We start from the raw sequence: 14,251 nt of genomic DNA, 5'->3' as shown, positions 1-14,251 counted from the left end.
ACTTGTAAAACTCTAGTAAATGATAAGCCGACAAATAAGTTCTCATGAACAAAATTTATTTTCACCAAACATTTGCAGCTATTTTATTAATACTTAAAATAGTAGTTAGTGTATCTCGTTTCTATCAGTCTTTCACATGTTTTATTTTATCTTTTATTTGTTCTATATCAAACGTGTTAAAAAAGTCAACTGCGTTGTTCGGAGGGTCGTTTAATAAGTCCGATGGTTTATGCAGTTATTATATTATTACGAATGAAAGGTGCATGAGCGCTATTCTTGCAGGTAAAAGTAAACTCTGGCTCGGAAATTTTTTATTATGCATTGTTTTAACAGTTTTATTTTGGTTTACAAAAACTGGATTTATTTTTTCCTGTGGAAGTGGAATGCTATTTGATAGTTTTAATTTGATAATTAAATTATTAGGACATCACACTATTTTCCTATTAGTAACGTAAAATATCAGGCGTGCTCACGTGATTTTATGCGGTAATGCATTTCTTTTTATTTATACTCGCTTTAGTTGTACGACGTCTCTCACGCTAGCAAGCACTGACTTAAGTTGTCACAGCATAAATCAACTATTTTTACGAATAATCACAATAGTAAGTAGTGTTGTTAACAACGTGTAGCTACAGTTATAACGATGTAGTATATCAAGATGATGCTCATGCTGATTGAGCATTTAAATAAACAAACACGATTTCAATAGAATCGTGTTAAAGAATACCTATTATATTTTCCCGAATATGATATGTTGAACTACTGAAAGTCTGAAAGTCTTAAAGCAAATAAAACAGTTGGAAAAATAGTTAAAAATTATTTGATATGAAGATATGTCTCTTCACTGTTCTGCTTTAAACATGCTTTACAAAGTTAAGCAGTCATATTGAATAAAATAGCCTTGAGTAGTATTCTTTCGATGCAAATCATAAGTATCTTGTCTAACAGTATTAATCGTATATAGATTGCATATCTGTTGTTAATTATACGTATAGTGTGTTGATATACATAATTTATGTAATATTTATACATGTTATAATGCGCCAAATTAATTACTTTTACTTTACAACATTGACGGTATCAAATTGAAATTTAATACGTTGTAAAAACAACGAACTTCCCTAATGTCATGATCGATGTGTTTGAATTAAACCATAAATGTAATTCGATAATTATTCTTATCATTTTTTATTTTGTCTATTTTCAGTAACAGTATGTTAGTATGATTTTAACATTTGTTTTCTAAAATAAACAAATCAAAAAGATAACTCTTAAATGGCTTTATGTTTAAAAACATATTAAATGATATAAATTACTAGACAAATAGCAAGATATATTTATGTTTATGTAGTTTATTAAAAATTATGTTACAATCAATAGAAGATGTAGATCGTGATATTACTATGTTTGAATAAATTTTAACTAAGTCACAATCTAAAACAACACTGTACGTTATGTGTGTTTAACAATTAAAATGATATGCTGGAACATTTAAAAGTTATAAATGTCTAACATAAAGTTTTGTTTTGCCAATAGAAGAAAGCATATGGATGAACAGATTTAAACTGTAATAATGTGGTAATAATCGTGTGTAATTCAAACACATTTAAAGTCATCTTCGATTGTGTTACCACATTGTATATATTGACTTATTGTCTTTGTTGCAAAATTTTGTCAGATAAAGTGATCAATATATCTGATTATTGCTCGGCTGACGCTAAAAAAACAACACTCTTTAACATCTCTTTATCTTAATTATATATCGTATCAAATCTAACGTCCATTTATTTGGAAGTGTGATACTTTCAAATGTTACGTTCAATACAACTATGAAATAATTAACAGCAAACAAATTTTCGCTAATGGAATAGGAAATACGCTTTCTTAGTTGATTTATGCACAATATCATGAAATAATTTGATACTAGCTTTATAAGTAAATCTGTTCTGACTGATGTCATAACATTTTGTTTCTTATTACTGATATATACAAACACATTTGTTGAAAATATACATACGAAGCATTTATGATTTTCATTTCAGTCACATTTTCCGTATTTCAGTATACGACATCATTATCTAAACATGTTTGCACATAAAACCAAAATCTGTTTATAAACAATTAAATATGTCATGTTTTGTTTATGTTTCCATTGCTGTAAATTTAATTGTGCATTACTCTCACTTGATTATATATTTTGCATGCCAAGTAAACTGCTTTTGAATAACACTTACAAAGTCCAGAATCACACATGTATGAGGTGCTACGTACCTGTTATACAGGTATCATTATTTGCATTTACGTACATATTGTGGATGAACATAATCAAAAAGTCGCTGATGGTGATCCATTTATAGACAAGCGTTATATGTTTGAACAACAACGGACGGCAAACTCATAATTTAACTCGGAAAAGGACGACGATCTCGACGTCCGTAGCCCTTCTGCAGAATAAAATTTCAAAAAAAATAAGTAAACAAATTTATTGAAAAAAATAATCACTACATTGTGTTCATGTCCAACATATAAACATATCTTTAATTCAACATAAGTAAGTATTTCAAGACAATAGGTAACCGACACCGTGTATTTAATCGCTATATCACTTATTTTGCACTCTGTTTTGGTTATAAGGGCGTAAGTCACTATATAACCGACTTTCGTCTTATTAAACAGAGTGCCTTAAACTGTATAAACTGAAATCATTGGTTCTGGACCGGAATCGATTCCAAATTAATTTTGAAATTAGGTATCAACATAGTTTCATTGTTCATTTACAGGAAGAAGCGAATAATTCCATGTATCAAATAGACTTGTTTCATAATATTCATGTAGGTTCATGTAGAAAACTGAATGTTGTGGACGTTAATGAATAAACATTAAAAAATTAATATAACCGATTATTTGTTTTGATTCTATGCCTACCTAAATTTTATTGACAGTCAAAGGATCTTTATGCTAAATGTTGGGCGGATATTCACAGGGTTAATGCAATTCAACGTTTCTAATTACCAATACAATAAAGGAATTTCCATTCAGATAGTAACTTCATAAGATTGCAGAAAACCCACGCATGACAGATCTGATTTCCCCCTAAACAATGATAAAACCACAAAACTTAAATCCTAATCAGGAGGCTTTCAATACATATCGAATATCACACTTAAAATAAACAAACTTTGTATAGGTTGTAATGAATAACTTCCTCGTAACAAAATATTCTTTCGAAATGCAATGATCATGCACAGGTTCGTGATATATATTACAGAATAAATTCATTTTCGAAGCCTTTAGACTCAGTTCCAAATAATTGATCGACTTTTTAAAAAAGTAGCATTGTATTCTAAGATTCATTTACTCAATTTATAAACGTTTAATAACCCCTTTTCAAGTTTAATATCCTAATGTTAGTAATGTTAATGTTTGTGGCGGTATGGCCATGTAAGTGTCAATTTGGTGTTAAATAAGCAAACAAAAATCGAGAGACAAAGTCATTCCTCGCAAGCAACCAAATAACATGAAAATTGCAGACAAATTTTGATTTAGTCTGTACATGAGGGATAATGAATGATTGCAACATCCCTCACAATGCCCCCTTAGCACTGACTTGGGCGGTACTCAATTCAACACTAATAGTGCTGTCATCAATGATTTCGAAGGACCAGAAAAATATTACAACACTGCATTGAAGTATAGGGCAAATTTTTACAGCTGCAACATGCACTTGACACATGGGCATCATAAATCACAACAAAAGTACATGAAAATTGCAGAATCCGTTGGATTGCGTCGTTCAAATATAACAACAGTGAAGTAAAGTACAAGGCAACATTTTACAGCTGCCACAACACAAAAACAAACCGAACATTTAACAAGACAAACTGGTTAACCCTTTCACTGCCATATGGAGGGCTTATACCGTCTCTGTTATGTTCGGCATATTTGCCATATGGACGGCTTTAATAGAAATAATAATAAATTAATAATAATAATAATAAAATAATTATAAATACAGTCAACTATCGTTATCTCGACATCGCTTTTCTCGATATTTCGTTATCTCGATGAAATTTTGAAAGTCCCGATTTTCTTCCTTCTTTATCTATATTGGAAATGTTTGTTTATCTCGATATTTCCATTTCGATATTTTCAGTATTACGATGTAAAATTTCAGCCCCAACAGTTATTTTCACACTATTATCCTTTGTTTATCTCGACTTATAGTTTTCTTTCGTCTGGTCCCTTCAGACGTGTAAAAATCACAATCTAGACGATAATTGCTCAATTAATAGCGCGTGTCATAATGACAATTATGTTTGTAACTTTTTAGCTGTTTTTATAAAAGTTAATCTATTTAGCGTGTTGATTGACTTATGTCCAAAAGGACTAAATTTTACATTCTTTTTAAATATTCGAACACTGTATCAATTCATTATGACATTAAATGTAAATGAAATAGTAAAAGTATAGAAACGCTATCGTTGCAATATTGTTTCACAACATCACCACAAAATCCATCAGCGGTCGATAAATCTCGAGAAAGACCCGATAAATAATCCGGGAGGATATTCGAATCAACCATATCCGATATCCGATTCACTATATTGGTGTATTACTGAGTAAACCTCACTATGTGTTTTTATCACAGACACCCGTATTTCCGTTGGTAAACATCCGCTAATGTTACTTTGTCAAATATTGACTAGGCCTATGAAAGCAAGACATAGCGTTATTATAGTTTATTTGACATAAAGTATGCACATGTTCTAACCCTAATATGTTTATCTCGACATTTCGTTATCTCGATATTTTTTGGACGGTCCCAATGACTTCGAGTTAACGAGAGTCGACTGTATTAAGAAAATTATACCATCGACAATAATTATAATTATACTCACAGATTTGAAAACATATATAATTATTACAATACTAATTACAAATAATGATACTTATATTAATTAATGATATAGTAATTTCTTAGAAAACTCTCTGGCAATATAGGTGATCAATAAAACAATAATCCTCTGGCAGCGAAATGGTTAATGAATTAAATTTTACTTTTAAGTTCAACGCATCAAGTCATCTGGCCTCTTTACATATTTTAACGGCTACAAATATTTAAATATTAGTAGTATATTGATAAAATATATCATTTCCGAGATTATTGCGTGTTCCTATGCTGACAATAATGTCCTGCAATGTTATGTTTTCGAAGGCGTGTGTATAATAATTAAAAAAACCGTTCTTAAAAAAGGAAACAATTCCGTATGTGTTTGTACTAACTGCTATTTGTTCGCAAATAATACATTTAAATGATCATAAACACTTGAATGTACTTTGAAATAAACCACAGACAAAATTCGAAAAAAGAGTTGTCATTTTATATCATTTTATATCATTTTATTACACGTGGTACTATATTGTAATAAAACTTCCATACAAAGATTAACTTTGTATTTGGGATAATATGACATAATTAAACACCAACAACAATGTTATAATTATTTTAAGTTAGCTTTTTGTACAACTGGTACTACTATGGCTTTTTTTTCTTACAAATAACTTAAAATTGTGATTTTCAGAGTGAATCATATATTTTAAGTTTTGAAAGGAACTATTCGATTTAATATATGAATTATGAATAAACAATTTATACGTTTTAACTGTGTTGTGCTCGCTTAATAATATTCAACGGATTCAACAAGAGGCAAATTTGAGAAAAAATATGTCAAGAAAAGCAATAGAAAATAACTTTAATTTCCGTATTTTCAGTACAATATCATAGAAATGGAACTACTATAACAACATTGAACCAATGATACCTCACAAATTAAGAATGTGAAATTTTGTTTATGACAATATGAAAAGTTCTAACTAAAATGTATGAACGTTTGTATACTTATATATCATCCTTATAATGAATGTTTATTGACATCAGGCTCATAATGAAAGAATATGTTGATCATACTATGGACAAATTCAAAGCAAAAGAATGATTTCATATATACCCAATGCAACTGGTTTTATCATGTCATCTTTTTTAGCATCTTATATCTCGAGAAATATATTATATATCATAAAGAGCCGTCATTTAGGCTGACCATCATTAGTATGATCTATATAGTAGACCGAAAAAGAAATATAAATGCTACATGTTGTCACCGCACTGACACAAGTATTTCAGTCATATGGAAAACGTAGTGTTGATGCATTCCATGACGCAATTAACATTTGTTGAATAATTTTAAAGCTTTCAAAATATATACAGGCTCATAATACTTATTTAAGTTTGTGTTTGAACTACTGATACGTTTATTTTGAATAATGATTTTCACCAAAGGACGCCATTAAAGCTTTACGGTTTTGTGGTTTTAAAAAAATAACGAATACATTATTGTCAGTAAATAATATAATGTAAGGGTAATGCAAAACACACAATATGGTGTTTGTCATCTATTTGGAGGAAATAACTTAATTCAATGAAGGTATAGTATTGCAAAAAATAAATGTGAGATGTAGTCACCGCACTCTAGTAGTCTGTAGTATCGATGCATTTAATAACGATAGAAATATCTTGTTTTGTATTATTTAAAAGCTTTGATGTCAGATCCTTGCAAAATGTCCACGCTTGCTCTATGCTGAAAATACATTTACCTTCAATAACGATTTTAACGAAAGCAATCAAAGCATTACGTTGTTTTGTAAAAAAACTAAAGAGTAAGTTAATGTCAATGACAATTTAAGGAAACTATAAAACACACAGTATGAAAATTTGCTTTTTCTCAGATGAAAGATTTATAAACAAATGACGGTTAAATGTTGCAACAGAAGCACATTTTAGTATTATTCATTGAGGCGATTTTGTCATTCTTAAAGATAATTAGTTAAACGAGATAAAAGCCTTATAATCAAACAGAATATAAGTTAAAAGTGTGCTAATATTTCAAGAAACACAATTAAATCACTTTATAATAGATTGTGAAAATTTGAAGTATTTGTATAACAATATGCAACTTAAAACTTACTTAAACATGATAACGAAGAGCACTACAAACATAACATTTTAAAAACATAAAAAACATTGAAATTATTAAAGTAAAGGTGGTACTATATTTGAAGAGAAACATAAGTTATTATGTTAATTTCATTCTTTCATGTAGATCGTAAAAGTAATTTATATCACCCATAAATGTCTATGAAAAAAGAAAAACAAAATCAAATACGGAGAAAATGATTTGATTTATTTTCATTTATACTGATATCGTTTTTACTATCAAAAAAACAAACAAACTGTAAGGTGATGATGTAATAGGTTGTCAGTCGTGTTTTTTGAATAACAATATATACTGTTGTTATCATTCATTCCTTTCAATTTTCAAAAATAATGTTTATCCTTGTTGATCATTTTTGATCCTCTCGAAATGTCCCGCACTTCATATGAATGTAAACATACACTTTATGTGATCAATCTTATCAAGTACATCTGATCTACTGGATTGGCAAACCGTCTTTTTTTATATTTTTTTTTTTGAGAAAACAGTATCAGTCAAGTACACTGTTTCATGTTTTATTTTTATCATTTAACTGTTTTGTTATTTACTCGCGTACAATACAATAAAATGTTCTAATGTACTTGAGTGTACTTGGAAACAAACCTGAGACATAAATAAGTGGTTTCATTTATATAATTTGTAATTGTGTGAACCTGGTATAAGATTACATGTTAATCGTGACTATCAATGAAAATTTAATGGAATTAAAAATAAATGGTAAAGCAGTAAGTATTTTTAAATAGCAATCATTCTTTATTATTAAGGATGCTCTTAAACTCACATTGTTGTTATATTAAGATCTTACACATGATACTATATTGTTATACAACTTCTATACAAAGGTTAACTTTGTATTTGGGATAATAGAACATAACAAAACAACAACAATATAATGTTATAATTATTTAAAGTAAGTTTTCTGATGTTGATATCTTTACATAACATAAGAAACTCATTTAAGTTGATACGATATGCTACAGCTAGCATTTAATACACAAGAGGTACCATGTACATTTGTATATAATTACTTAATTATAATAATAACTATAATTAATAATTGGTCACTGAACGTTAATGATTTTACTAATTTTATGAAGCATGTTTTTACTGAACATTATATGTTATGAATCACACAAAATATTATCAGTTATATATCATTATTCCTCTGTTGTATATCACACATTAACACAATATGGTAAGTTTAAATCAAAAATGGTTTTAATCACAATTTGACAGTACAAATCAGATGATATTTCCGTAATACATTATGTTTAAAGCAAAGGACATAAATGCATAATTATACTGTTAAACAAATATACAACATAATTATCTTATCTTACAGTGTTAAGCATATGTTGATTTTATGCTTATTATATCCTTACTAACATATGTAAGATTTTTATATTTTTCTATCATCCATTACTTTACAAATTATTTCAAACCCTTTATGTAATAGAAGATACATACTAAAAAGATAAATTCAGTGTTACTAGGTTACACTTTTTATCATTCTTATTTATTTCTATTTCAGCCTCTCTAGGTGAGTGCAATATTTTATTATATATTTTTTATATTTTTTAACTAAGTTTTAAAAAGATAAACATTCTTTTTTAGTTGTATAAAAAATCTACGTGATTTATAAACGTATATCAACTTCATAATTTACCAATTTTATCAATTATTAGTTTCCTTAAACTGAGTGTTATTGGTTTATTTACTTTGATTAAGTTCTGGATAAGGTTCGTTCCAGTATTGTTTGTTGTTCAACATTATGTTTTGAGCTAGACTTTAACGTTTCAATATATGACTGTCCTATTGTCATGTCCTTAAAATATGATTAACGACATATAGCATTTTGTGTTGCTATACAAGTAATCAGATATACTTTTTATCGTAATATATTTTTATTTTACCATTATACATTGACTAACTACCATTTATTTTACCATTATATTTACAATCAAGGGCAGACACCATTCTTAATTTAAGCGTGTTAGAACAACACGATCCAACTAAGTAGCTTTCTTTTAATTTTGTTAGTTTATGTACTGTTTCACCTAGAAATAATGTGCTGGAAAAGATAGACAATGTGTGAATGAATGCTACCCACGCGTGAAAGAAATATATGTAACAACGGATTAAAACAGTAATCTTGTGCTTATATGTGTATCATCCACAATGCTGAACTGATTTTAAACATATTTCTTTACCTGAATAACTACGTCTTGAGCGGTGTAAAATTCATAAACACTGTATTTGTGTTTTTGTTACAAACTTGTATCAGATACAACGATTAATATACAAATCTGATTATTGGTCGACTCGTGCTTGAAAGAAACATGATTTATTTTACCAGTTTTCGTTGTTTAATATTTCAACCAGTCGTGACCGGAAATCAAAATAAGGATGCTATTTTATCACAAGGCATGTATATGTGTCTTAAGACGGTGACGTCTATTTTGATATTTTTTATCTATAACCTGATTTGTTGATATAACATTGGAAGTTTTGTCAAGTTTTTACCGGAATCATCTATTTTACATTGTGAATAGTTAATGTTCATCTATACCACATTGACAATTTAAGAATTATGTGATAAGCGATTCAACGCATACACTGATATTTCACGTTCTGTTTAAAAATATCTTATTCGATAAAGGTATAATGTGCAATTTTAGCAGATTTGTATTTCGTCATGAATGTCGAATCAATAATATATATAGTTTTTCTTTTGTTTTTTTGGGGGGCGTCCATGGCCGAGTGGTTAAGGTCGTTGACTTCAAACCACTTGCCCCTCACCGCTGTGGGTTCGAATCCCGACAGGGACTTTGGATTCTTATGTGAGGAAGCTATCCAGCTAGCTAACGGAACGTCGGTGGTTCTACTCGGGTGCCCGTTCGTGCCTGAAATAATGCACGGAAGGGCACCTGAGGTCTTCCTCCACCAGTAAAGCTGGAACGTCGCGATATGACCTATACTGTGTCGATGTGACGTAAAACCCAAAACAAAATAAAAAAATATAGTTTTTTGGTTAAAATGAATGACGCCAAAAGTCTAGAGCGAGATACATGAATACTTATTGCATAATTATTTGAAAATATGCAGATATGTTAAAATGCGCATTGGTTTGTCCATGTGCTATGGATGATTAATAACAGTTCTAATTACTCCAAGTACGTACATGTATATCAATTATGATGAAGTATATATTTACTATGGTGACATAATTATCATCTAAAATGCTTTGACATATCAATTGGCCAGAAGGTTGAGTTTTAGCTAAGCGGGCTTCACTTAGATTTCAGTATGTAATTAATTATGTAACAACACAACAAATTTCCGTTTATTCTTCTATTATATCACAAATTAACGGTCCTTTTAACGTTTAGTTTTACGACTGGATCCGTCTTAATACTTTAATCAAAAATTAAACTTCCATTACAAGTATACAAAGCGATTCTCGAAACAGTTTTGTATGCATTTACAGTCATAAAAATTGCAACTTTTAACTTTTGCAAAATATCAAAATATCAATATAGATATAGCGAAGAACAAATTTATTCAATTACATTTAGCTTTTTGCTATCGAAATTTATTTTATTAAATTACGTCAGTTTATTTGTGGAATGAATTTTAAACATTACCTAACGTTCCGTGTTTATGTTGTTCTGTAAACATAATACAGTGGATATTGAATGTCTTTGGATTGAGTTAAAACTTCTATTCTTATTGGTACTTTCTATAGACCACCAAACTCAAGTGTTGACTATTTTACTCGTATAGAAGATGCTATTTGTCTTGCTGTAGATTCGGGAATTTCGGATATTATTGTAACTTGGGACTTTAATCTAAATATCCTTCAACATTTAACATCACTAAAAATTACAAATCTTTGTCAACAATTTAGCATTACTCAACTTTTTGACGAGTCTACACATTTTACTGAAACTTCATAATCTGTTATTGATCTTCTTTTTACAAACAGAAATAAGGCAATTGTTCTTTCTGGTGTTGGCGATCCATTTCTGTCAACACAGGAGCTTCGCTTCCACTGCCCAATACTTGCAATTTTCAAATTTCATAAACCCTTGCCAAAGAAGTATAAACGCTATTTATGGAGATACAATGATGGTGACTATGATGGTTTCCGTTAAGAGTTATCGGTGCTTGATTGGAACTCGATAACAAATGGAAATGTTGATGAATTTACTTCTAATTTGACAAATGTTATTATATTGAATTTAGGGAAAAACTATATTCCTAACAAATGTGTTACTATAAACGATCGTGATAAACCCTGGATAACAAATGATATCAAACATAAAAATCGTCAAAGAAGAAGAGCCTATAGAAAAGCAAAACTTACTTACACTACAGTTCATTGGAATACATTCCGTAGATTAAGAAACCTAGTTTCTTCTATAAAACAGGCAAAAGATCAATACATAGATTATCTTTCAAACAAATTAAAAAATTCGGCTCTTTCATCTAAAGATTGGTGGAAAATATTACGAGGTTTTATTTCTGATAAAAAGTTTGTTGGAATTTCCTCTTTATGTGACGATGTTTTAAATGAACATGTGTATGATGACAGAAAAAAGTCAAATATTTTGAATACTTATTTAACAAGACAATCATTAATTACTGGCTCTGACAAAGAAGTCCCTATCTTATCATCTGCTTCAGCTAATTCTCAATCATTGGAGTCAATTACAATTTCCACCTCTGAAGTTGAAGATGCAATTAAATGTCTAATATTGGAAATGCTTCAGCACCTGATGTTGCTGATAACAGACTTCTAAAATTAAATTACCTCTTTGTGAATTATTTAATTCCAGTTTACAAAATTGTTATGTTCCATCATCTTTGAAAATTGCTAATGTATGTGCAGTTTATAAAAATGGAGATAGATCACTTGTGTCAAATTACAGGCCTGTATCCTTGTTATCAACAATAGAAAAGGTTTTTGAACGAATCATATTTAATCATGTATTTAATTTCCTTAATCGTTCAAAGTTTTTTACTCCATTTCAATAGGGTTTTATTCCAGGCGATTCTACAGTAAATCAGCTTGTCTTTTTGTATGATACTTTGATTAAAGCTCTAGACGAAGGCCTTGAGGTAAATTATATATTTTTTGATATAAGTAAAGCTTTTGAAAAGGTTTGAAATAAGGGGCGTCTTTCTAAACTTCATCATGCAGGAATAAGAGGAAATCCTTTTAATTGGTTTTCTAGTTACCTCACTGATAGACAGCAGAGTGTGCTTTTACCTGGAAGTACTACAGATCTTACCAATATGGAAGCTGGAGTCCCACAGGGATCTATCTTATGACCACTCTTGTTCCTTATCTTTATAAATGATATTGTTACAGATATTAACTCAAAAAGTAATCTTTTTGCAGATGATACAAGTTTGTATATGGTTGTTAAGTCTCCAGTAGAAACAGCAACTCAAATGCAATTGGATATTGAAAAGATATCAAACTAGGCTAACAATTGGCTTGTGCAATTCAATACTAATAAATCTGAGTCAATGGTAATTTCTACATAGATGAATTAACCACACCATCCTCCATTGTCTATGTCTAATGTAAGCATCCCTGTGGTTGAATCTCACAAACATCTGGGCTGTTTTCTTTCAGATGATGCTTCCTGGCATGAACATATTTCTTACATTAAAAACAAGGCTTGGTCACGAATAAATGTTATGAGACGTCTTAAGTAATTGCTTGATCGTAGATCATTGGAGGTTATATATTTTGCTTTTATTTGACCAGTTTTAGAATATTCTGATGTATTTTGGGACAACTGTTCAAACTATGAAAAGGAAGAACTCGAAAAGATACAGCATGATGCTGCAAGAATTGTAAGTGGATGCACTTAACTTGTTTCCATATCGGAGCTCTATCACGAAATATGCTGGGAAAGTCTTGCTGAGCGCCGTCGCAAACATAAATTAATTTTATTTTTTAAGATGGTAAATAGGATTTCTCCTGAATATCTGTGTAATCTTGTTCCTAATACAGTAGGTTAAACAAATCAGTATAATCTTCGTCACTCAACAAATCTCCAAATTATACCTACAAGAACTTCTCTTTACGCTAATTCGTTTGTTCCTTCAACATTGAAATAATGGAATGAGTTACCACTCAATATAAGAAATGCAAACTCATTAAACAACTTTAAGTCTCTCCTAAATCAGGGAAGTTGCAAAGCAATTCTATATTCTATTACGGTGACAGGAAATATCAAGTACTTCACACGCGACTCCGGAGTAATTGCAGCTCTCTCAATCAACATTTATTTTCAAAGAATATTGTTCAATCGCCCCTTTGTCAGTGTGGTGAAATTGAGTCAACCGACCACTATTTTTATGAATGTCAAAGATTTGATAACATAAGACGTATTCTGTTCAATACAGTATTAAATATTACAGCTCCTTCATTAGAGATCATCTTGTTTGGAACGGAATCCAAATCAATCGAAGCAAATGAGATTATATTTTCTACAGTTAATAAATATATCAAACTAAGTAAGAGGTTCGAAACATGATTCATTGAAACATTTTGTACTCATTATCACAATTGTTTGTTTTTACCACAAAATTTGTATTCTCCAGAACCAGCCAAAGCAAGTCAGTTCTTAATGTGCTAGGATAACGTTATAATTATAACTAATTCCCCCAATTTATTATGCTCCCCGAACAATTTCGGGGGAGCATATAGTCGGCGCCTTGACCGTCCGTCCGTCCGTCCGTCCGTCCGTCTTACCGTCCGTTTTCTTGTCCGGAGCATAACTTGAAAACCCTTGGAGATAATTTGTTTAAACTTCATACAGTGGTAGAGGGCATTGAGGGGGAGTGCATTGTCAAAGAACCATAACTCTATTTTGCCCGGTTTTTGAATTATCTCCCCTTATAGAAAAATCTTGTCCGGGGCATAACTCTAAAACTATAAGGGACATCAACATGAAACTTTGTAGGTGAATAGATCTCAATGGGTAGATGTGCAGTGCATAAGAACAATAACTCTTTTTGTCCTTATTTTGGAGTTATTGCCCTTTGTTAATTTCAACACTTTGAACTTTGTCCGGAATATAACTCTAAAACTATAAGAGATATCAACATGAAACATTGTAGGTAGATAGATCTCATTGAGTAGAAGTGCAGTGCAAAAGAACCATAACTCTGTTAAGCTT

Source organism: Ruditapes philippinarum, unplaced genomic scaffold, assembly GCF_026571515.1.
Source record: "Ruditapes philippinarum isolate M1 unplaced genomic scaffold, ASM2657151v2 ctg3885_1_1_1_1, whole genome shotgun sequence".
NCBI classification, from domain to species: Eukaryota; Metazoa; Mollusca; class Bivalvia; order Venerida; family Veneridae; genus Ruditapes; species Ruditapes philippinarum.
Note: the sequence above shows the minus strand (reverse complement) of the source record.